Source organism: Drosophila miranda (assembly GCF_003369915.1).
Source record: "Drosophila miranda strain MSH22 chromosome Y unlocalized genomic scaffold, D.miranda_PacBio2.1 Contig_Y3_pilon, whole genome shotgun sequence".
Classification (NCBI taxonomy): domain Eukaryota; kingdom Metazoa; phylum Arthropoda; class Insecta; order Diptera; family Drosophilidae; genus Drosophila; species Drosophila miranda.
In genome coordinates this window covers 721,385-747,977 of record NW_022881625.1, presented here as the reverse complement: position 1 = coordinate 747,977, position 26,593 = coordinate 721,385, and the positions used below count along the sequence as shown (strand labels likewise).

At 49.0% G+C, this 26,593-nt stretch overlaps 1 protein-coding gene and 1 pseudogene across 1 annotated transcript in view; one reads left to right on the top strand and one right to left on the bottom strand.

The window, feature by feature from the left end:
- Positions 1-1,705: 1,705 nt before the first annotated feature.
- Positions 1,706-26,593, top strand: part of LOC117194526 — a 37,567-nt gene continuing 12,679 nt past the window's right edge. The window contains exon 1 of the mRNA XM_033399077.1: positions 1,706-1,765. The gene's annotated coding sequence lies outside the window, so the exon portion shown is untranslated. The remainder of the gene's footprint in view (positions 1,766-26,593) is intronic.
- LOC117194411 lies at positions 16,498-18,754 on the bottom strand (annotated as a pseudogene).

Genomic DNA, 26,593 nt, shown 5'->3' with positions numbered 1-26,593 from the left:
TTTACGATGTGGACGGGAACAAAAGTTTGTCAAGGTAAGTAATGGGTGTGGTGGAGGAAGGGCGGCACGGCACGGCACGGCACACGACAGACACCACAAAAAAGAAAACAAAGCACAACAGCAAGACAACGGAAAACGGCGACACGAAAAAACGACACGAAACGGTTATGGCACGTACGTCCGACGATCGCGACCTCTCGAGCGGGTGGACGAGATGAGAGTGGCGGACGAGGTTCATGGTGGTACTCTCACATGTCCGCCAACTCCCATACTCTCCCCCTCAACTCGACTGGCCCGATCGCCGATCGTCATTTACCGGTGCTCTCACCCCCGGTTCCACTTTCACTCACCCCACTTTCACTGAGATGAAAGTGGTCCGAGGGCAGCAGCACCGATAAGTAGGCAATGGAGAATTGGAATAGCCGTTTGTTTTAGTGGCTGTGTGTGTTGTCGTTGTCGTTGGTTAGCGGCCAGTGTCTTATGTTTGTGCTGTGTGTAGTGGCTGCTCTGTTGTTGGGGGATGGGATAGGATGGGGGGGGGGGGGGGGGGATAAATGCCTGCTCCCGTATAACCGCCCGGATACTGTAAACTTCCGGATCTTTCGATCCGGGCGCGTGACGCTCCGAAGAGTCGACCGCATAGCATCATATGGGCGGTTGAAATGGCTTTATTGGGGCGTTTGGCAGAGTGGCGGAGGTTGGCAGTGTTAATTTTGCTCCTGCTCAACCGCATTTGGCATTTAGTGGCATTTGAAGTGGGTAGGGGGTGGGGAGGAATTGGCTGGGCATAAATTGCCGAATTTGCGACCGATAACACACTGGGCATTGATAAATGCATTTTAAATTTGAAATGGCTTTTTGGTGTGTTATCGGTCATAGTCTGGTATTTGCGTGGTATTTTTGGTAATACCACGTGTCAAGGGGAATTATGGGAATGGCAGATAGGTTGGGAAGAAGAGTAAGAAGGTAAAACTAATTAGAAAACTACGAAAAATATACAATTAACTACAGAAAAACTACATTAATTTACAAAAACTTAATTCTAATATCACAGGTAAGTAACTAAAACTATCTACGGACATGCAAAAACTACAAAAAACAACAGGATTGGCATCTACAACAAGAACATTGATGCAGACAAGGTAAAATAAACGATAATTGACATACATTTACACACATATAAACATATTAATTATATTTATTTTATTTCTAACAGGAGGACAAACAACAACGGAGCACCGGCAGGCATATCAAACGCAATGCGAACATTACGCTGTATACCGGCCGGCTCTGTTGTCCCCCTGTGTGTTGTTTAGTGGCGATGGCTGGATTGATGGTGTTGGCGTGCATCGTGGGCAAAGTTGGAGATGGCGAGCGGCTCTAGTCCGGCCGCCCACGTTGCATCTGTCTGTTGGTTTAATGCAGCAGACCGAGTGGCACTGGTCCGGCCACCCGAGATGCGTTGTCCAGTGTGTTGGCGTTGACATCGGTGTGTGATGTCAGACTGTCAGTATTATTGGCTGCATCCAAGTGGCAACTGGTCCGGCCACCAGGATACGTTGTCGATTTACTTGTTGATTGGCCGCATCCGAGTGGCTGCTGGTCCGGCCACCAGGATGCGTTGTCAGCAGAGTTGGCCTGGCCTCCTCGGCCACGTTCGTCATCGGTTCAAAAAAGGCCTCCTTTTCAGCTCCTTTGGCAGAAAATTGATGATGTTCATGGCGAGGCAGCTGCTGTGGGGGCAGCTCTGTCTGGTGATTGGCAGGTACGTGTGTTTTTGTGTGTTTTGGGCGTTTTTTCGTGTTGGCGTGAATTGGCTGTTTTTCTTTGTATTTTAGTGGCTGGCCTCTGGACTTCTGTTGGAATTGACGGTAGTGCTTCTGATGAGGTCTCCAAATTTCGCCCATTATGCCTCAAGAGAGTTGCAGGAGTGGCGAGGCAGCTGCTGGAGGGGCAGCTCTGTCAGTTTAATAGCAGGTGAGTATGTTTAATGGTCGTTTGCAGATTGTTGTTAATTGTGTTTAATTTTGTCTATTTTTAGGTTTTATTGCCATTAAACTTCTGCTATTTGGCGCAATCAGTAGACGCCGTATAATCCGTCGCCACTGGATTGTCCATTTAGGAACCTACGTAGGTCATCGTAAGGCTCTTCGTCGGTCCATTGGCTGTCGTCGTCCATGTCCATATCCGGCTCACTGTCCGATATGGCTACTGCTGCTGCTGTATTGGCGGCTGGTTGTGGTGGCGGCGGGTGTGTAGGTGGTGTTGTCTGTAGTGGCGGCATGGCTGCCAAGCCCCCGCCTCTAGCCTCTGTCAGGTTTGCGATCAGCGTGGCCATTGCTGCCAACCTTTCCTCCAGCATTTTGAGTTTACTGGCGCTCTCTTTTAGATGTTTGGCACAGCTGCCATCGCACTGGGCGTCTGGCCGCTGCTGCTGCTGGTGTTGGCGTGGCGTCGGAGCATCATTCGCGATCGGCTGCATCGGCTGGACCCTCTGGTGTTGGCGCCCCCTGGTCGATGGCTGGGGATGTTGGTCGCCATACCGATGCTGCTGCCGATGCTGCCGATCCGGTTGGTGTTGGCGTTGCTGCTGCGGATTATGGAGTGGCTGTGGATGTGGCTGCTGCTGGCGACGTTGTATTGGCTGGTGTCGCTGTTGGCTTGGCTGTGGCTGCTGTCTGCGACGCTCCTCCTCCCTGGCGACCCTGTGGGCCACGAGCCTCTGCCTGGCTGCCTTGTAGGATGGGCAACCCTTGGCACTGATGTGCTGGCCCTGGCAGTTGGCGCACTTGGGAGCGACGTTCCTCGGCTTGCTGCACGCCGTCGTCAGGTGTCAACCCGCGCATTTCATGCAGACAGCAGCTCGTCTACAGTATGCGCGGGTGTGGCCAAACACCTGACATCGATGGCACTGGGCAGGGTCACGGGAGACTCCAAGTCTCTCATCCGTGACGGGCCTCCCACCCAGGCGTCGCAGCTTTAACACCCCGCATTGGCCACGGTCCGGTTTGGGGGCGATCTCAGCCTCGAAGAGGTTGAATTGGCGGCTGCGATCAAATCGATCGGTGATCACCGTCACAAACCGAACCGTGTACCCCTCGTTCAGCATACTGCTGCGAACCCAATCCGGCGGAATGGAGTGGGAGAGTCCTCGGATGAGGATCCTCAAGCCACGTTCCTGGCTGGGCTGATGCCCGAATTCGCCGTGCCGGATGTCATCGTCGGGGGTAGTGGCAGGGGTGTTTTTGATTGTGATGGCGGTGGTGGTGTTGGTGTTGGTAGTGGCAGGTGTATTTGTATTGGCGTCATTATTATTTCTATTGTTAATTGTGGTATTGTCTGTTGTAGTGTACCAGAGTTTAAATATATATATATGTAAACAGATATATAGGCCCTCGGTATCAGCAGATGACCATGACTGACTTAAGGACGGCGTACAAATAGGGTTGGTCGTGTGCACTCTTGCTAGGCTCGGGTCTAGCTCGCCGGATGGTCGGGGTTCTTCCTCGCCTAATTGTACTATCGTACTCCACTACATTTAATTAGTGCACTTTACGGGAACTATAAGTGATTATATAAAACAAAGGAAACTGAAATACTAATAGCGCCGACACGCCAAAAAAAAAGCCCTACTGAACCATTTCTATTTAGAGAGAACCTAGGTGTTGATTGTCCCTCTCTTCTGTACCCTCCCTACCATGACATTGCGTTCGAGTTCTTGCATTGTCCCTTGATCAATCCTTTACTAAGGTTTACCACATTTTATAAGATCCTGGCACGGATACTCGACAGGCCATTTTTATGATTTTAAAGATTCATTTCAATCCAAAAAGATTCATATTTTAATATAATGTGAGACTTCAATTTCAATATTCATTACGTTGCAGTTGTAGAAACACAACAATTGACTTAGCTTCTAATTTGTGGGTAATATTTCCTTAATCCTAATTATCATATAAGTTTAGTTATAAATTCATTATTTTAAAGCATGAAAAACATTAGGGTATAGATATATATATATATATAAACGAGAGAATAAGAATCGAAATCGTAAACAAAAGCTAGATCAGACGGGTGCATTATACACACTGAGCAGACGGGTTTGAATCATTATACACTGTATGCATATCTACACTTTCAAGTTAATAGGCTCTTTTGACCAAATTACTTTTTGCTGTACATAATTACTCACTCCGGCGTTATTGTCTTACGCTGATCGTTGGGACCAATGATGTCGTAGATGTTGACCGCAGCTGTTTAAAATATGGAAATCATAAATATATAATGCATACAATACAATTACGCTACAAACACCGTCGCATAGTCATCAGTCAGTTGTTTTGGTTTTCATAATACAGACAGAAATTTAATTGTTATGCTCTATCGCGAAAATTGATCCAAAAGGTAGCAAACGAAGACAATTTAGTGTGCATATGCACATATGTATGTAGGTATGTACGCGCGTAACATCAAAGAGGGGTGTTAATAAAGTTTCAGTTACATTACGTTAAACTGCTGATGTTTATGCGTTGGAACTTGATAATGAATTAAATGTAAATTGGACAAAACTCGATCCTGTGCTGCTGCTTTGTAGACTGTTGACCGCCTGAAGTTGGTTAGAGGTCAACAGGTGCGATGTATATGGTTCCGGGCCGTACTGACGAATCTTCCGCCAAGCTTGTATTTAGTTATTTATGTCTGAGCAGCACTAAATATTCTTGGCGATTAAGGCTGATCTGTTCCACTTGGATCTTTGGAGATTCCGACTTGGTGGCAATATAAGGTCCAGAAAAGATGAATTATGGATGGAGTTGGAGAAACCTCGACAACTGTTCGCCTAAGCCAGCTCCCAGGGTAGTCTTCTCGAGACTATACCGCGATGGGGCAGCTTAGGTACACCTCCCTGCAACATAGGTTATGTCAGCACGTGCACGGCACTAATATGAAAACATACCTCTTTTCCCAAATATATCTGCACTAAATTCTTGTCATTCACTGACCACTGAACTGTACGGCACTTGTAACTATATGCTTCCAGCATATATTTGTGGAAATATATATATTTTCCGGATAGCACTATATATATGTGTGTGCAATATGTATGTTGCTCGCACTCGGAAATTATCACGTCTTTACAGATCGATCAACTTTCTTATATTGTTCAAAGCAGTAATAGACGATGGACTGAGTAGCCAGTGCAGCAGAGCTTTTGAGCTTTTTACTAACTGTGCAATCGTATGATCCAGAACATTCGCAGCAGCATAAAACGATCGTCTAATGCACAGCATAGCTTAACTGTGCAATCGTACGATTGCCGTCTATGCTTCCCACTGTCCGTCGCTTGTATGTGTTCGTGGGCGTTCGGACTTAAGAGCGGCTAAGGCTTTGATCCAACCTTAAGAGCGGCTAAAGCTTGATCGTTCGAAATATCACTAGGGGGTCTCACGAGACGAAAGAAGATAACCAATTCCCTATATTTTGTGCTGGCTACTACACCACAGATAATTATACAAGACCTGCTCGACGAATAATTATCTGAAGAACTTGATTAGGAGAGATTATTTCCTGATTTGAATGTCTTTCAGATGATACACGCCGAGATATTTCTTGTTCCCATCGACCAATTCGTAATAGTACGGACTTCGCTTTTTAATTACCTGAGCGGGAATGAACACAGGGGCTAGTTTAGAACTAAACTTTTTTATAGCACTACTTTGTGTGAAATTTCTAGCATATACCAAATCTCCAATCTTTAATTGTGTATCACGGCAGCGCAAATTGTATCTATGCGAATTTTCTTCGTGTGCCTTATTGACATTCGCTTTAGCCTGTTGCCGGATTAGCTGCAAGGAATCGGGGTTCTCCATTCTAGTATCGTCGTTCAAAAGGTCTAGTTTACGCAAGAGTGCGTAATCCTTCCCATTCAACATCATGTCTTGACCAAATGCTAGAAAATATGGAGAATACCCTGTACTCCTATGTAAGGTAGATCTCAATGAACCACTAATGGCATTTAGGTTACAGTCCCAATTGGAATGTTCGTTACCGATATAAGCTCGTATCGCAGCTATCACGGATCTGTTCAGTCGCTCGCTGGCATTCGCTTGCGGTGAATAAATAGCTGTGCATTTTTGTGTTATACCGAAGCTATTTAAAAATGCCTGAAAGTAGCTAGATTTAAATTGGGATCCATTGTCTTGATCCATGACTTCTGGCACCCCAAATGTATAAAAGAGAGACCCTTCCAGATATTCACAGATCTTAGGGGCTGTAAATTTCTTCAAGGGACACAGAAAATGGAACTTAGTATTGTGATCAACAACTATGAGCAATCCTATGTTTCCCTTTTTTGTGCGGGGGTATGGTCCTAAGAGATCTATGTATAATTTCTGAAACGGCCTATCCGAAGTGAATGGTTTACCCATAGGAGGTCTAAGAATCATATTCGGACTCTTGGTCGTGCGACAAACGGTGCATTCAGATATGTACTTGCGCGTCTGGCTAACCATGCGAGGCCAGAATAAATATCTTTTAAGCTTCTCTATGGTTTTACTCATCCCACAATGTGCGGAGCTAGGGGCGTCATGAGCTTGATATAATACGTTCGTAATTAACCCTGACGGAACCCAAAGTTTCCATGATGCGTTCTCTTGAGACTCATCTCCCGAAGCGAATACTGTCCTTTTGAAAACTTGACCGTCTATCACTTTCAAGTCTGGGAACTTACTCTGATTCTGTTGAATACTTTCTATTAAACTCAGATACTCAGCTGATTTGAATTGATCTGAGTCTAGATCAACCATGGGGTTTATTTGCGTGAGCTCCTCTATAGCCGGTTCATCCTGACGCGATAGAGTGTCAGCGACAACATTCAGTGTCCCCTTTCTATGTAGGATATTAAATGTGAAACTACGCAATTTCATAGACCATCTGGCTAATCTACCCGATAAATCCTTTTGTTGCATTAACCATTTAAGTGCTGCGTGATCGGTTATGACTACGAAGTCCTGTCCCTCAATATAAGAGCGGAATTTTTTTATTCCCTTTATGACTGCTAAGCACTCTAGTTCGGTAACCGAATAATTACGTTGTGCCTTGGATAATTTTTCTGACATGTAAGCAATTGGCAATTCAACGCCGTCGCGTTCTTGAGCTAAAACACAACCGATTCCGTAAGTGCTAGCATCACAGAGCAAAATAAAAGGTTTTGAGAAGTCAGGAGTTATCAAAATGGGTGATGCGGTTAAACAGGACTTTAAGGTCTCAAACGACTGTTGAGCATCATCATTCCACTGTAAATCTTTTTTCTTCTTAAGCAACTCGGTTAAGGGAAAACTAACGGTAGCATAATTTTCAACGAAACGTCGATACCAACCGGATAACCCCAAAAATCGACGCAGTTGCTTAACGGTAACTGGCACAGGGAACTTCGAGATGGCCTTGATTTTGTCTGGATTTGTCTTTATCCGACCATTACCAATAATAAAACCCAAATACGTGATTTCTTTTATGCAAAAGTTTGATTTCCCTACGTTAATGGTTAGATTTGCTTTGCGTAGACACAACGCTATCTCCTGTAACAACAGTAAATGCGACTCGAAATCCTCTGATAAAACAAGTAGATCATCTAAATATACGAATACACGTGTCCGAAGATGAGCTGGAATAACTCGATCCATTAGTCTACAGAGAGTTTGAGCGGCATTGCAAAGACCAAATGGCATCATTTTATATTGATATAATGGTCGGTTAGGCACTGTAAATGCAGTATACTGTCGCGATTGTTCATCCAACGGGATTTGCCAAAATGCGTGTTTCATGTCTAATCCAGTGATGTAACGAGCGGGTGGTAATCGACTTAGAATACCATCAATATGTGGTAACGGATATGCATCCCGTCTTGTAACCTTGTTCACTTCTCTTGAATCGAGACACAGTCTATATTTTTCGCCTTTCTTTACCAAAACGCAATTACTGCTCCAGGGACTAGTCGACTCCTCTATAACATCGAGCGCAAGCATATTGTCCACCTCGGCAAACATCAATTTCTCTATGGCTGGCGATACCGGCCAATGTCGTTGCTTAACGGGAATAGCTGCTCCAACATCTATAGAGTGTGTGACTAAACTGGTACGGCCTAATCCTTCAGTAGCGAAAGATGGAAAACAACCTATCACTTTATCTAAGCGAATTCTCTCGTCTGCTGTCAATTTATGTAGGTTCGGTGGTTCTTCGACGTCATCCGTACCTCCAACATCTAATTCAGATACCTCTGCAGTGTGTGAGATTTTATCTAAAAGTCCAAATTTTTGCCAGAAGTCTATCCCCAAATAGACGTCTTGCTTGAGTTCAGGAATAAGAAACATTTCTAGGTCTGCCGTGCATCCACGGTAATTAATTTGTGTTACCAGCTTGCCTATAACCTTACTTTCAGTATCGTTAGCCGTTCGTATTGCTCCTGAACACTTCTTAACCTTGCAATGCGCCAACATTTCTTTCGCGGCTGAACCTCCAATACAACTGATTGTGGCCCCCGAATCCAACAAAGCTATGTAATCACCGCCTTCAATGGTGACACTGGTGTACAGCCTGCTATCCGAACTAAGAAATATAGCTGAAACAAACTTGTTCTTATTCGTGCGAACCATCTTCCAAAATTGTCTCAAACGTTTAGTTGAACGTTTGGGCTTTCTTACAAATTTAAAACTATCTATCTTATCAAAAATTTTCTTACGCGTTGTAATATAATTTGCTTCCCTTTCAGGTAAAGGAGTAAATGAAAAATGATATGCCGTAGGCAGGGTTTCCTCTACTGTTTGTGAGCTGATCTTAGGCTCCCTTAAACTTTGGTCGTTCGTTAAACTAGTAGGTGATTCTTGCAAACTTTTTTCTAAGGATGTGTCTGCTTGTTGTTGTTTAACACATCCTTCTGCCGGTTTCCCGGAGGGTTACATTTGGGACATACCGGTTTGTAAGTATCTTTTGTTCCACACCCGTAGCAAAAGATCTTACGAGGACCTACACAATCGTCAAATTTATGACCTTTGTTGTCACAGTTCCAGCAAGTTGGAACTGACTGTGAAGTACGACGTTGTATTTGACACACTTCATTATGCTCGACCAAGTCATCGAATAGCTGCTCGCTATCGTCTGGACCTGACAATTCCGATACGTATGAGCGAAGAGTCCTTTGCTTGACCGATCTTATATCGTTATAAAACTGCTCGTGCTTACGTACCTCTCGTCGTAATAACGATCTATTGGCAATCTTTAAGTGAAGAAGCTCGTGGTGAAGAGTGGGCTTGGAATTTCTAATAAGTAGATTCACAACATCTTCTTCTGTAACCGAATTTTGAAGCCTATCCACGAGATCTTCGATAGCATATTGAAAGTCATCGAAGGATTCGTTTTCGCCCTGACGACGTTTCCTAATCTTTTCCCAGATATCATAGTCGGTCTCAACATCTTCAAATCTTCTTCTAAACTCTATACAAAACGTATCCCAATTAAAGTTTGGGTAATTTCGATGGAATTTCCAGTACCAATCACTAGCTTTTCCCGCGAATAAAAGATACAAGTGATCACAAAGCAATTGATAATTGTTATAAAGATTTTGTTGCGTTAGAGAACGTACTCGATAAATAAACTCATCCATCCTCATGCAAGTTTTTGAACCATCGAATTTAATGCGCCAATTCTGCATTATACTGGAAACTTTTGCTGGTGCTACGTGTGAGCTCGAATTACTTCGATTTGCACTCGCTCTTGAAAAATCTAAAAGAACTTCTGCGTGACTATCTCGTGCTTGACCGATACCCACGTTATTTGTTTGGTTAATGTTATTGTCACCGGAAACATCGGGAGAGATATGTTCTGGTTGCGTCAGCTGGAGTGACGCTAATTGACTTTGAATCGAAGATTCAATTGTTTTGCTTAAAAATTAAGTTAGTTGTTCCATTAACTGAGCCTGTTGAAGGCTTACAGCAGACTGGACGTAGTTAGCGATTTCCACTTGAGAGGTTATTGGAAGGGTTGTGTTGTTGGTTTCAGTTTCTGTTAGTGAGCGATCTAACCTGGATCGTTGAGTTGCTCTCGTATTCATACCCCTTCTAATAAACTTTTGGCCCTTTTTAGGTCGATTAGACGTTCCGTCTATTGTGCTAAAAGATTCGTTAGCGCTAGTTGGTCGTGTTCCTTCGGCGTTAAGCTCGGCTAACAACGGGTTGTTAGAGAATGTTAGTGCCAGAGCAGAACAATCTAATGAACAGGTGGGACATTTTGGGTTTGTCCTAATCTGTTCCAAAATACAAAGTTTATGGAATTTGTGTCTACACGGGGTGTTGGCTATAATCTCACTAGTTCCCAATACTTCGTTGCAAATTCCACAAAATGGTTCTGCTTCCTGCAACGCAGTTGTTATGTCATCTGTACTTCGCCTTCGGAATTAAAGAAAAAAAAAATAATAAAAAGGAATTATATAAGAAGGTATTAATTGTAATAATAATGTCTGTCTTTCCCACATGCCAGAATACTTACGAAATATCTATTTGGTTTCAGTAGGCTTTTCTATTTTCGTTAATATGGACTAATTATCAGTTAATGACCTCGTGCACTGAATCATTGGACAACTATCGCGATTTGGCAATATAAAATTGTAAATCCGAATAACTCAAGATGCCTAAAGTGAAAAAGCAGGTTTGCTTTGGTCGATCAATCCAAAATAAACTGAATTGGAACCGCTAAATCCTAAAACAATTCCTGTTTATTCTGATCACTGTATGATATTGCATAACTGTCTCTGATACTCACAATTCGATACTGTAGGTCTGTTTTGGTCAACCAATCCGAAATAAAATGAATTGCAGTTGCTAAATCCGAAAACCGAGTCAAAGTATAAATTTTGAAATCTTTAACCTTTGTGCAATATTTTGCAAAAGAAAATGTGTCGTTGAAATTTTGATGTATTACCGGTTGAGCTTGGAGAACCAAGGCAAGATTTGCTTGTCTTATTAAAATAAACGGCCTATATAGTAAGACACTATAAATCCAAATTTTAATATCGGCTCTGAATTGGTTTTAGATTCTAAGGCAAGTTGCCTGGCCCCACGTTGGGCGCCATAAATGTTTAGTGTACCAGAGTTTAAATATATATATATGTAAACAGATATATAGGCCCTCGGTATCAGCAGATGACCATGACTGACTTAAGGACGGCGTACAAATAGGGTTGGTCGTGTGCACTCTTGCTAGGCTCGGGTCTAGCTCGCCGGATGGTCGGGGTTCTTCCTCGCCTAATTGTACTATCGTACTCCACTACATTTAATTAGTGCACTTTACGGGAACTATAAGTGATTATATAAAACAAAGGAAACTGAAATACTAATAGCGCCGACACGCCAAAAAAAAAGCCCTACTGAACCATTTCTATTTAGAGAGAACCTAGGTGTTGATTGTCCCTCTCTTCTGTACCCTCCCTACCATGACATTGCGTTCGAGTTCTTGCATTGTCCCTTGATCAATCCTTTACTAAGGTTTACCACATTTTATAAGATCCTGGCACGGATACTCGACAGGCCATTTTTATGATTTTAAAGATTCATTTCAATCCAAAAAGATTCATATTTTAATATAATGTGAGACTTCAATTTCAATATTCATTACGTTGCAGTTGTAGAAACACAACAATTGACTTAGCTTCTAATTTGTGGGTAATATTTCCTTAATCCTAATTATCATATAAGTTTAGTTATAAATTCATTATTTTAAAGCATGAAAAACATTAGGGTATAGATATATATATATATATAAACGAGAGAATAAGAATCGAAATCGTAAACAAAAGCTAGATCAGACTGGGGTGCATTATACACACTGAGCAGACGGGTTTGAATCATTATACACTGTATGCATATCTACACTTTCAAGTTAATAGGCTCTTTTGACCAAACTACTTTTTGCTGTACATAATTACTCACTCCGGCGTTATTGTCTTACGCTGATCGTTGGGCCCAATGATGTCGTAGATGTTGACCGCAGCTGTTTAAAATATGGAAATCATAAATATATAATGCATACAATACAATTACGCTACAAACACCGTCGCATAGTCATCAGTCAGTTGTTTTGGTTTTCATAATACAGACAGAAATTTAATTGTTATGCTCTATCGCGAAAATTGAACCAAAAGGTAGCAAACGAAGACAATTTAGTGTGCATATGCACATATGTATGTAGGTATGTACGCGCGTAGCATCAAAGAGGGGTGTTAATAAAGTTTCAGTTACATTACGTTAAACTGCTGATGTTTATGCGTTGGAACTTGATAATGAATTAAATGTAAATTGGACAAAACTCGATCCTGTGCTGCTGCTTTGTAGACTGTTGACCGCCTGAAGTTGGTTAGAGGTCAACAGGTGCGATGTATATGGTTCCGGGCCGTACTGACGAATCTTCCGCCAAGCTTGTATTTAGTTATTTATGTCTGAGCAGCACTAAATATTCTTGGCGATTAAGGCTGATCTGTTCCACTTGGATCTTTGGAGATTCCGACTTGGTGGCAATATAAGGTCCAGAAAAGATGAATTATGGATGGAGTTGGAGAAACCTCGACAACTGTTCGCCTAAGCCAGCTCCCAGGGTAGTCTTCTCGAGACTATACCGCGATGGGGCAGCTTAGGTACACCTCCCTGCAACATAGGTTATGTCAGCACGTGCACGGCACTAATATGAAAACATACCTCTTTTCCCAAATATATCTGCACTAAATTCTTGTCATTCACTGACCACTGAACTGTACGGCACTTGTAACTATATGCTTCCAGCATATATTTGTGGAAATATATATATTTTCCGGATAGCACTATATATATGTGTGTGCAATATGTATGTTGCTCGCACTCGGAAATTATCACGTCTTTACAGATCGATCAACTTTCTTATATTGTTCAAAGTAGTAATAGACGATGGACTGAGTAGCCAGTGCAGCAGAGCTTTTGAGCTTTTTACTAACTGTGCAATCGTATGATCCAGAACATTCGCAGCAGCATAAAACGATCGTCTAATGCACAGCATAGCTTAACTGTGCAATCGTACGATTGCCGTCTATGCTTCCCACTGTCCGTCGCTTGTATGTGTTCGTGGGCGTTCGGACTTAAGAGCGGCTAAGGCTTTGATCCAACCTTAAGAGCGGCTAAAGCTTGATCGTTCGAAATATCACTAGGGGGTCTCACGAGACGAAAGAAGATAACCAATTCCCTATATTTTGTGCTGGCTACTACACTGTGTGAATGGCTGGTGATTGTCTATGTATTGGCTGTTGTCGATGTTGGTGATGGCTGTGGGTCTGGCTATTGGCAATTATAGTAGTGGCAGGGGCAGGGGCAGGGGCAGGGGCATGTGTTGGCTGTGCAGATTGCGGCATAGTGGCAGGATCGGCAACTGTGTTGGTGTTGGCTGCATCTGCCGTCCGTTTCTGCTGCTTCTGCTGTTGCTCCCGCAGCTCGTGCTGCCTCAACTGCTCCTGAACAATAGCCTCCAGCTCCTCCAGAGTTTGCCTTTTCTGGTGATGGCGGCCCCGTCGTCTGGCCTGCTTCCTCTCACCCTCATCCTCATCTTCACTCCCACTGTCGATGAGGGCGCGGCGTCGTTTTGGTGTTGGTGGGATTTGTGGTATTGGTGCCGGCTCAGCATTGGCCCGGATCGACCCGCTGCTCGAACCAGGTTCGACTCGCAACAGGTTCGATCCGGTCGTGTGTGTGTGTGTGGCGGCCCGTTGGCCCGCTCCTTCTCGGCGGCTTGCCGGCTCTCCTCCGTCCTCTCCCTCTCCCGTTACTCTCGAACTATTTTGTATGTCCGAGAGCGTGGGAGGCGGGAAAAGTGGTGTCTTGTTGGGCCTTTCTTTTGTGTTTGGCGCCTTTCTTTGGGTATTATTGTCGGGTGGTGGGTGGTGGAAGGGGGGGGGGAAGGCAATGCAAGTGGCGGGAATGGCTGTGTCTGTGTGTGTATTGGCGGCGTCTGCGTACTCACGATCGGTGCAGTCTGTGTTGGCGTTGTTATTGCTGCTGCTGATGCAGCCACCGTCGCTGTGGCGTCGGCGCTCTGCATTGGCTGGGGCGTTGGTGTTGGCGCCTGCGCCGAGGGCTCTGCTGTTGCTGCTGCTATTGGCGGTGTTGGTGTTGGTGTTGTTGGCTGCTGCTGCTGCTGCTAGGGCGCCTCTGCGGGCCGCTCTGCCGCCGTCGCTGTGGCGTCTGGTTGACCCTCGTCTGGCCATTCCTCTCGTCATGGTTGTTGTTAGTTTGTGTATTGGCGATTTGCTGTCTGTTTGTTGTTTTCCCTTACTGAAAAGTCTCTTGTGTGTGTGTGTTTGTGTTTAATGTATTTATTGGCACTTTCTGTCTCTTTACACAGTTTGTCTCTCGTTAGGTTTGTGTTTTTATAACTAAATGTTATTTATTGGCGTTTAAAATTAATCACATTTATTGGGGAGCAGAAAGTTTGTCGAGTGGTGGGAGGGACTTTTTGTCATGTCAGCGGGGGCACGGCACGGCACGGCACGGCACACGACAGACACCACAAAAAAGAAAACAAAGCACAACAGCAAGACAACGGAAAAACGGCGACACGAAAAAACGACACGAAACGGTTTTGGCACGTCCGACGATCGCGACCTCTCGAGCGGGTGGACGAGATGAGAGTGGCGGACGAGGTTCATGGTGGTACTCTCACATGTCCGCCAACTCCCATACTCTCCCCCTCAACTCGACTGGCCCGATCACCGATCGTCATTTACCGGTGCTCTCACCCCCTGTTCCACTTTCACTTACCCCAATATTGAGTGAGATGAAAGTGGTCCGAGGGCAGCAGCACCGATAAGTAGGCAATGGAGAATTGGAATAGCCGTTTGTTTTAGTGGCTGTGTGTGTTGTCGTTCTCGTTGGTTAGCGGCCAGTGTCTTATGTTTGTGCTGTGTGTAGTGGCTGCTCTGTTGTTGGGGGATGGGATAGGATGGGTGGGGGGATGGGATAGGATGGTGGGGGGGGGGGGGGAGAAATGCCTGCTCCCGTATAACCGCCCGGATACTGTAAACTTCCGGATCTTTCGATCCGGGCGCGTGACGCTCCGAAGAGTCGACCGCATAGCATCATATGGGCGGTTGAAATGGCTTTATTGGGGCGTTTGGCAGAGTGGCGGAGGTTGGCAGTGTTAATTTTGCTCCTGCTCAACCGCATTTGGCATTTAGCGGCATTTGAAGTGGGTAGGGGGTGGGGAGGAATTGGCTGGGCATAAATTGCCGAATTTGCGACCGATAACACACTGGGCATTGATAAATGCATTTTAAATTTGAAATGGCTTTTTGGTGTGTTATCGGTCATAGTCTGGTATTTGCGTGGTATTTTTGGTAATACCACGTGTCAAGGGGAATTATGGGAATGGCAGATAGGTTGGGAAGAAGAGTAAGAAGGTAAAACTAATTAGAAAACTACGAAAAATATACAATTATCTACAGAAAACTACATTAATTTACAAAAACTTATTCCTAATATCACAGGCAAGTACTAAAACTATGGACAAACTATCTACGGACATGCAAAAACTACAGAAACAACAGGATTGACATCTACAACAAATACATTGATGCAGACGAGGTAAAATAAACGATAATTGACATACATTTACAACATATAAACATATTAATTATATTTATTTTATTTCTAACAGGAGGACAACTACAACGAAGCACCGGCCGGCATAACAAACGCAATGCGAACATTACGCCGTATACCGGCCGGCTCTGTTGTCCCCCTGTGTGTTGTTTATTGGCTGGCTGGTTGTGAGTATTGGCGTGCATCGTGGGCAATGATGGTGTTGATGGCGAGCGGCTCTGGTCCGGCCGCCCACGTTGCATCTGTCTGTTGGTTTGGTGCAGCAGACCGAGTGGCACTGGTCCGGCCACCCGAAGATGCATTGTCCAGTGTGTTGGCATTGGCATCGAAAAGTGATGCCAACGAATCGTGATATTGGCCGCATCCAAGTGGCTGCTGGTCCGGCCACCAGGATACGTTGTCGATTGTATTGTTGTTGGCCGCATCCGAGTGGCTGCTGGTCCGGCCACCCAGGATGCGTTGTCAGTAGAATTGGCCTGGCCTCCTCGGCCACGTTCGTCGTCAATTTGTAACGGCGTCTTGAGTGGCTGGTGGTCCGGCCACCCAGTTGAGGAGGTGTTTGCTTTGGCGTGTGATTGTAATTTGTGTTTATTTGCAGGTACTTGTCGGCGTTTGGATGCTGTTGCTGGCGACCCTTGTCTGGTTTGTGTTGGCGTGAGAGGCGTTTGCAGGTGAGTATATGTGTTTATTGGCAGCCTCTCTCCTGATTCTCCTTCTTCTTTTGCAGGATTTGCTGGCGTCCGGCGGCTCAACACCAGGCCATCCCGCCCTCACATAATTGGCATGAGAGACGGGTGCGACCCAGTTATGCGGCAACAGGCGCCAGCATCTGCGTCGTCGTTGGAAATGGCAGCTGTATGTTTGGAGTGGCGTGACGTCACGGCCATGGTCAGGCGGCAGCGTCATCAGAAAGGGGCCTCCTTTTCCTTCCCTTTGGCAGGAATTGTCAGTGTTGATGGCGAGGCAGCTTCCTGCTGGGCAGCTCTGTCTGGTGATTGGCAGGTAAGTGTGGATTTCATGTGTTTTGGCCGTTTTTCGTGTTGGCGTGGTGCATGTGGTGTGGGTGCAGATGGTGGGCAGTGGCAGTAGCTTTGGTGCTGCTGCTTGAGGCTACAGCGGTGCTGGCGACCGTGCTGGCTGGCCCGGACGCGGACGCGGACGCCAGGCGATGGCTATTCAGGAGCAGGGTGGCCGTGCTGCCCGAGCTGGGACTGCTGCCGGGGCTGGGATTGTTGCTGTTGCTGCTGGAACTATTGCTGCTGGCGCCGCTGTTCTGTGGCTGCTTCTTATAGACGGCCATCAGCGGGTCGGAGGCGCGGCGAATGCTGTTCATTCGTGCTGCTGTCGCGGCTGCTGCCGAGTAGCTGATGTTGCTGCTGTTTCCCCCTGCACTGCGTCGCATATTGTTGCCGTTGATGCTCCCGCTACTGCCGCCGCACCCGTTGACGGGACTGTGGCCGTTGTGGCTGCTGGTGCTGCTGTGTCCGGGGCAGACTAGCGTCTCCTCCAGCTGAAACTTCTTGACCAGAGCCTTCACCGAGGTGGCCGATCCATGGGACTCTCCCGTGGGTGCCTTGCGGATCACTTTCGGTGTGGTGGGCGCATCGGGAAAGAGTGTCAGGGTGGCCACCACTGTGGCGAACTCGTCGAGGCCGTTGCTGCCCAGCTGGATGGTGGCCTGCACCGGGGGCTTCTTCACAAATGTCGCCGTGTATGTGTTCTTCTCGTCCGAGTCGGAGGCTCGACGTGTGGGTGTCACGATCTGAGTGGGCTTGGCAGGCAGGCAGACCGTGTTGCTCTGTCCGTGTCCATTGCTGGTCAGCGTGTGTATGGCTGCCGTTGTCTCTGTGCTGGTGCTGGTGCTGGTGCTGCTTATGGGGCTTCCCAGGAGCTTCCCGGTGGCAATGGGTATTTTTGAGATGCTGCTACTGCTCCCATTGCTGTGGGCCCGATGGTGGCCATTGTGCGTGGGTTTGTTGCTGCCACTGCTTGGCTTCTGTTGCTTTTGTTGTTCCTGTGACTGCTGTTGCTGTTCCTGCTCCTCTGCCTTCTCCTCGGCCACTGGCTCCTCCACTTCCTCATCCTCAAGGTCGTCTTCTTCCTCCTCCTCTTCCTTTTCAGCATCGCTCTGAGCCTGCAGATACATTTGTCTATCCATCGAGCTCTCATCCTTCAGCCAGACATGTTCCAGGCATCCAGCGGCACTCATGCGATCGTTTGGCTTAATTCGCAATGCGCGGCGTATGAAATCGATGGCCACTGGCGAGACGCCACCGAATAGGTTGTCCGGAAAGGTGAGCGCACACTGCGAGATATTGAGGAAGGTCTCCTGCTTGGTGTTCCCGCCAAAGGGCGAGAAGCCGGAGAGCAAGACATAGGTGAGAACGCCCACGGACCAGATGTCCGTCAGCAGGGAGAGTGGCTCGTACTGGAGCACCTCGGGGGCCACGTAGTCGGGTGTGCCGGCCATCTCGCGGACATTGATGCCCTCGCACACAACGCGCGAGATCCCAAAGTCACAGAGCTTGAGGCCATCTTCTATACGCTCGCCGGCGAGCAAAATGTTCTGTGGCTTGAGGTCCAGGTGGGCAATGGATCGGTCGTGGAGAAACTTGAGAGCCTTCAGCACCTCTCGCATGCAGTGGCGGGCCTGGGCCTCTGTCAGGCACTCCTCGTTGTCCAGTATGGTCTGCAGCTCGCCACCAGTGGCCAGTTCCAGCAGCAGGGCTGTGTCCGAACGGGTCTCGTGCACCGCATTCAGATTGACAATGTTCTCCTCGCCCTCGCAGAGTATTAGGACGGCGATCTCGTGTTTGATCTCCTTGTCGCTGCTCTGTGCGCGTCGGCGTCGCTTCAAGAACTTTGCCGCGAAATGGGAGCCCGTGTTCTTGTGAATGGCACGGCGAACGGCGGCGAATTTGCCCCGGCAAACGGCGTCTGTTCCACCTCGTAGATCTCGTTGATGTCATGCGACACGAGCAATCCGTTAAAGCGTTCGGCATCTACATCCAAAAGGCCATCGCCTATGGGAAAGATTCCCTTTTCGGTGAACATGATCTATCGATCTGTGCCGTGTCGCCATTGACGTTTTTTTTCTGGGTTGCCCTGTTTTCTTTTTGTGGTGTCTGTCGTGTGCCGTGCCGTGCCGTGCCGTGCCGTGCCGCCCTTCCTCCACCACACCCATTACTTACCTTGACAAACTTTTGCTCCCGTCCACATCACAAACCAAAAAGAGAATAAAAGTGCCAATAAATACATTAAACACAAACACACACACACAAGAGACTTTTCAATTAAAAAACAACAAACAGGCAGCAGATCGCCAACACACAAACCAACAGCCAGCCATGACCAGAGGAATGGCCAGACGAGGGTCAACCAGACGACACAGCGACGGCGGCAGAGCGGCCCGCAGAGGCGCCCTAGCAGCAGCAGCAGCAGCCAACAACACCAACACCAACACCGCCAATAGCAGCAGCAGCAGCAGAGCCCTCGGCGCAGGCGCCAATACCAACGCCCCAGCCAATGCAGAGCGCCGACGCCACAGCCTTCCATCGAGTGAGTACCCAGCCATTGCCATGGCCGATATATCCACGGCCACAGCCACTCCCCCCTCGAGACCCGTCACAAAAACCGCGCCAACCACAAAGAGAAAGGCCGAAAAGACGCCGCTCTCACTGCCACTTTTCCCGCCTCTCACGCTCTTGGAAGCACAAAACTGTTCAGGAGTAACGGGAGAGGGAGAAGACGGAGGAGAGCCGGCAAGCCGACGCGCAAGAGCGGAGCGCCAAAACGGCCAACGGGCAGCCACACACACACACACACGACCGGATCGAACCTGTTGCGGGTCGAACCTGGTTCGAGTTCGAGCAGCGGGTCGATCCGTGCCAATGCCCAGCCTGCACAAATACCACCAATCCCACCAACACCAAAACGACGCCGCGCCCTCATCGACAGTGGGAGTGACGATGAGGGTGAGGGTGAGAGGAAGCAGGCCAGACGACGGGGCCGCCATCACCAGCACCGGCAGCAGCGGCCGCCAATTGGGAAGCCGAAGAAGAAAAGGCAGACACTGGAGGAGCTAGAGGCTATTGTCCGGGAGCAGTTGAGGCAGCACGAGCTGCGGCAGCAACAACAGAGGCAGCAGAAACGGACAACAAATACAGCCAACACCAACACAGTTGCCGTTCCTGCCACTATGCCGCAATCTGCACAGCGAACACATGCCCCTGCCCCTGCCCATGCCCCTGCCACTACTATAAATGCCAATAGCCAGACCCACAGCCATCACCAACATCGACAAAGGCCAATACATAGACAATCACCAGCCATTCACATAGACAATACTGACAATATCAATACAAATAATGACGCCAACGCAATTACAATTACAAATACACCTGCCAAGACCAATACCAACACCACCACCGCCATCACCATCACAAACACCCCTGCCACTACCACCGACGATGACATCCGGCACGGCGAATTCGGGCATCAGCCCAGCCAGGAACGTGGCTTGATGATCCTCATCCGAGGACTCTCCCACTCCATGCCGCCGGATTGGATTCGCAGCAGTATGCTGAACGAGGGGTTCACGGTTCGGTTTGTAAGGGCAATCACCGATCGATTCGATCACAGCCGCCAATTCAATCTCTTTGAGGCTGAGATCGCCCCCAAACCGGACCGTGGCCAATGCGGGGTGTTGAAGCTGCGACGCCTGGGTGGGAGGCCCGTCACGGTTGAGAGACTTGGAGACTCCCGTGACCCTGCCCAGTGCCATCGATGTCAGGTGTTTGGCCACACCCGCGCATATTGTAGACGCGCTGCAGTTTGCATGAAATGCGCGGGTGGACACCTGACGACGGAGTGCAGCAAGCCAAGGAACGTTGCTCCCAAGTGCGCCAACTGCCAGGGCTAGCACATCAGCGCCTACAAGGGCTGCAGCGCCTACAAGGCAGCCAGGCAGCGGCTCCTGGCCCACAGGGTCGCTGTCCAGGAGCATCGACGGCAGCAGCAGCAGCCTCAGCCAATACGGCAACAGCCACAGCCAATGCAGCAGCCAATACAGCAGCAACAGCCAGAACATCGTATCCAGCAGCCACCACAACGTCACCAGCAGCCACTACAGCGACAGTTGCAGCAGCAGACACCCACACAGCCACTCCACTCACAGCCGCAGCAGCAACGCCAACGCGGTCCGGGTCGGCAGCATCGGCAACAGCTACAGCATCGCGACCAACATCCCCAGCCACTGGCCGAGGAGCGCCAATACCAAGGGGCCCAGCCGATGCAGCCGATCCCAAATCGTGCTCCGACGCCACGCCAACTCCAGCTACAGCAGCAGCCAAGCGTCCAGTGCGATGGGAGCTGTGCCCATAATCTGAAAAGATATGCCGGTAAAATTAGAGAGCTGGAAGAAAAACTGGCAGCAATTTCAACGAAACTGACAAACCTGCTGCAGGCATGGGACGAGAGCACGGGAGGAGGGCCGCCACAACGGACAACAACAGCAGCAGCAGCATCCACACAGCCATCACCACGACCAGCACCAAATACGCACTTTGACGCCGCAGCCATATCGGAATCCGAACCCGATATGGACTGCGAAGCAATTAATGACGATGATGACGACGAGTGGACCGACCACGATCCATTCGACGATCTGGAGGGTCTGGGCCAAGTGTGGAGGGCCCAAATCGCCAGCGCACGCGAAAGCATGCGATCGGGCGGCGCCTATTGATGTGCCCAATCGTCGATCCAGAGACAGCCACTGCAACAAAGGAAAGAGACGTCAATACGGACAACAACGAAAAACGGCCAAAGCACACAAAAATCACACGTACCTGCCAATCACCAGACAGAGCTGACCATCAAGAAGCTGCCTCACCATCAACAATGACAATTTCCTGCCAAAGGGATGGAAAAGGAGGCCTTCTTTGATGACGCTGCCGCCTGACCATGGCCGTGACGTCACGCCAATCCGAACCAACAGCTGCCATTTCCAACGACGACACAGATGCTGGCGCCTGTTGCCGCATAACTGGGTCGCACCCGTCTCTCATGCCAATTATGTGAGGGCGGGATGGCCTGGTGTTGAGCCGCCGGACGCCAGCAAATCCTGCAAAAGAAGAAGGAGAATCAGGAGAGAGGCTGCCAATAAACACATATACTCACCTGCAAACGCCTCTCACGCCAACACAAACCAGACAAGGGTCGCCAGCAACAGCATCCAAACGCCGACAAGTACCTGCAAATAAACACAAATTAAAATCACACGCCAAAGCAAACACCTCCTCAACTGGGTGGCCGGACCACCAGCCACTCAAAACGCCGTTACAAATTGACGACGAACGTGGCCGAGGAGGCCAGGCCAATTCTACTGACAACGCATCCTGGGTGGCCGGACCAGCAGCCACTCGGATGCGGCCAACAACAATACAATCGACAACGTATCCTGGTGGCCGGACCAGCAGCCACTTGGATGCGGCCAATATCACGATTCGTTGGCATCACTTTTCGATGCCAATGCCAACACACTGGACAATGCATCTTCGGGTGGCCGGACCAGTGCCACTCGGTCTGCTGCACCAAACCAACAGACAGATGCAACGTGGGCGGCCGGACCAGAGCCGCTCGCCATCAACACCATCATTGCCCACGATGCACGCCAATACTCACAACCAGCCAGCCAATAAACAACACACAGGGGGACAACAGAGCCGGCCGGTATACGGCGTAATGTTCGCATTGCGTTTGTTATGCCGGCCGGTGCTTCGTTGTAGTTGTCCTCCTGTTAGAAATAAAATAAATATAATTAATATGTTTATATGTTGTAAATGTATGTCAATTATCGTTTATTTTACCTCGTCCATAGTTTTAGTACTTGCCTGTGATATTAGGAATAAGTTTTTGTAAATTAATGTAGTTTTCTGTAGTTAATTGTATATTTTTCGTAGTTTTCTAATTAGTTTTACCTTCTTACTCTTCTTCCCAACCTATCTGCCATTCCCATAATTCCCCTTGACACGTGGTATTACCAAAAATACCACGCAAATACCAGACTATGACCGATAACACACCAAAAAGCCATTTCAAATTTAAAATGCATTTATCAATGCCCAGTGTGTTATCGGTCGCAAATTCGGCAATTTATGCCCAGCCAATTCCTCCCCACCCCCTACCCACTTCAAATGCCACTAAATGCAAAATGCGGTTGAGCAGGAGCAAAATTAACACTGCCAACCTCCGCCACTCTGCCAAACGCCCCAATAAAGCCATTTCAACCGCCCATATGATGCTATGCGGTCGACTCTTCGGAGCGTCACGCGCCCGGATCGAAAGATCCGGAAGTTTACAGTATCCGGGGGGTTATACGGGAGCAGGCATTTATCCCCCCCCCCCCCCCCCCCATCCTATCCCATCCCCCAACAACAGAGCAGCCACTACACACAGCACAAACATAAGACACTGGCCGCTAACCAACGACAACGACAACACACACAGCCACTAAAACAAACGGCTATTCCAATTCTCCATTGCCTACTTATCGGTGCTGCTGCCCTCGGACCACTTTCATCTCACTCAATATTGGGGTGAGTGAAAGTGGAACCGGGGGTGAGAGCACCGGTAAATGACGATCGGCGATCGGGTCATTCGAGTGTGGAGGAGAGAGTATGGGAGTTGGCGGACATGTGAGAGTTCCACCATGAACCTCGTCCGCCACTCTCATCTCGTCCACCCGCTCGAGAGATCGCGATCGTCGGACGTGCCAGAACCGTTTCGTGTCGTGTCGCTTTTTTCGTTGTTCTGTGCCGTGTCGCCATTGACGTTTTCTTTTTCTGTGTTGCCCTGTTTTCTTTTGTGGTGTCTGTCGTGTGCCGTGCCGTGCCGTGCCGTGCCCCCGCTCCCTCCACTCGACAAACTTTCTGCTCCCCAATAAATGTGATTAATTTTAAACGCCAATAAATAACATTAAGTTATAAAAACACAAACCTAACGAGAGACAAACTGTGTAAAGAGACAGAAAGTGCCAATAAATACATTAAACACAAACACACACACACAAGAGACTTTTCAGTAAGGGAAAACAACAAACAGACAGCAAATCGCCAATACACAAACTAACAACAACTATGACGAGAGGAATGGCCAGACGAGGGTCAACCAGACGCCACAGCGACGGCGGCAGAGCGGCCCGCAGAGGCGCCCTAGCAGCAGCAGCAGCAGCCAACAACACCAACACCAACACCGCCAATAGCAGCAGCAACAGCAGAGCCCTCGGCGCAGGCGCCAACACCAACGCCCCAGCCAATGCAGAGCGCCGACGCCACAGCGACGGTGGCTGCATCAGCAGCAGCAATAACAACGCCAACACAGACTGCACCGATCGTGAGTACGCAGACGCCGCCAATACACACACAGACACAGCCATTCCCGCCACTTGCATTGCCCTTCCCCCCCCCCCCCCCTCCTGCCAATAATACCCAAAGAAAGGCGCCAAACACAAAAGAAAGGCCCAACAAGACACCACTTTTCCCGCCTCTCACGCTCTCGGACATACAAAATAGTTCTAGAGTAACGGGAGAGGGAAAGGACGGAGGAGAGCCGGCAAGCCGACGAGAAGGAGCGGGCCAACGGGCCGCCACACACACACACACGACCGGATCGAACCTGTTGCGAGTCGAACCTGGTTCGAGCTCGAGCAGCGGGTCGATCCGGACCAATGCTGAGCCGGCACCAATACCACAAATCCCACCAACACCAAAACGACGCCGCGCCCTCATCGACAGTGGGAGTGACGATGAGGGTGAGGGTGAGAGGAAGCAGGCTAGACGACGGGGCCGCCATCACCAGCAGCGGCAGCAAACACAAAACACAAATACAAACACCAACACCGTCACCGCCACTCACACCAGCACCATCGCCAATACCAACACCAACACAACTACTGCCACTCCCAATACACACACCCTTGCCATTGCCAATGACATCCGGCACGGCGAGTTCGGGCATCAGCCTGTGGAGGACAGAGGCTTGAGGATCCTCATCCGAGGTCTTCCCCATTCCACGCCCTCTGACTGGTTCCGGGACTGTATGCAGGCCGAGGGGTACACGGTCCGGTTTACTCGGGCGATCACCGATCGATTCGATCGCAGCCGCCAATACAACCTCTTCGAGGCTGAGATCGCCCCCAAACCGGACCGTGGTCAATTCGATGTGTTGAAGCTGCTCCCACCCAGGGGTGGGAGGCCCGTCACGGTTGAGAGACTTGGAGTCTCCCGTGACCCTGCCCAGTGCCATCGATGTCAGGTGTTTGGCCACACCCGCGCATATTGTAGACGAGCTGCTGTCTGCATGAAATGCGCGGGTGGACATCAGACGACGGAGTGCAGCAAGCCAAGGGCCGTCAATCCCAAATGCGCCAACTGCCAAGGCGCCCACATCAGCGCCTACAAGGGCTGCAGCGCCTACAAGGCAGCCAGGCAGCGGCACCTGGCCCACAGGGTCGCTGTCCAGGAGCATCGACGGCAGCAGCAGCAGCCTCAGCCACTACGGCAACAGCCACAGCAAATGCAGCAGCCAATACAGCAGCAACAGCCAGCACATCGTCTCTAGCAGCCATCACAACGTCACCAGCAGCCACTACAGCGACAGTTGCAGCAGCAGCCACCCACACAGCCACTCCACCCACAGCCGCAGCAGCAACGCCAACGCGGTCCGGGTCGGCAGCATCGGCAACAGCTACAGCATCGCGACCAACATCCCAGCCACTGGCCGAGGGGCGCCAACACCACAGGGTCCTGTCGATGCAGCCGATCCCAAATCGTGCTTCGACGCCACGCCAACCCCAGCTACAGCAGCAGCCAGGCGCCCAGTGCGATGGGAGCTGTGCCCATATCCTGAAAAGATATGCCGTAAAAATTAAAGAGCTGGAGGATAAGCTGGCAGCAATTTTGACGAAACTGACAAACCTGCTGCAGGCAAGGGACGAGAGCACGGGAGGAGTGCCGCCACTTCAGACAAAAACAGCAGCAGCAGCATCCACACAGCCATCACCACGACCAACTGCAAATACGCACCATGACGCCGCAGCCATATCGGACTCCGAATCCGATATGGACTGCGAAGCAATTGACGACGAACATGACGACGAACATGACGACGAATGGACCGACCACGATCCATTCGACGATCTGGAGGGTCTGGGCCAAGTGTGGAGGGCCCAAATCGCCAGCGCACGCGAAAGCATGCGATCGGGCGGTGCCTGTTAATGCGCCCAATCGTTGATCCAGAGACAGCCACTGCAACAAAGGAAAAGAGACGTCAATACGGACAACAACGAAAAACGGCCAAAACACACAAAATCCACACTTACCTGCCAATCACCAGACAGAGCTGACCAACAAGAAGCTGCCTCGCCATCAACATCAACAATTTCCTGCCAAATGGGAGGAATATGAGGCCCCTTTCTGATGACGCTGCCACCGACCATCACAATGACGTCACGCCACTCCAATCAGACAACAGCCATTCCAACGACGACGCAGATGCTGGCGTCTGTTGCCGCTCCGCTGGGTCGCACCCGTCTCTCATGCCAATTATGTGAGGGCGGGATGGCCCGGTGTTGAGCCGCCGGACGCCAGCAAATCCTGCAAAAGAAGGTGAAACAGGAGAGAGGCTGCCGATAAACACAAATACTCACCCGCAAACGTCTCTTACGCCAACACAAATCAGACAAGGGTCGCCAGCGACAACATCCAAATCAACGAAAGGCACCTGCAAATAAACGCAAATTAAAATCAAAAAGCCAAAACAAACACCTCCTCACCTGAGTGGCCGGACCAGCAGCCATTCAAAACGCAACTACAAATTGACGAAGAACGTGGCCGAGGAGGCCAGGCCAATCCACCTGACAGCGCATCCTGGGT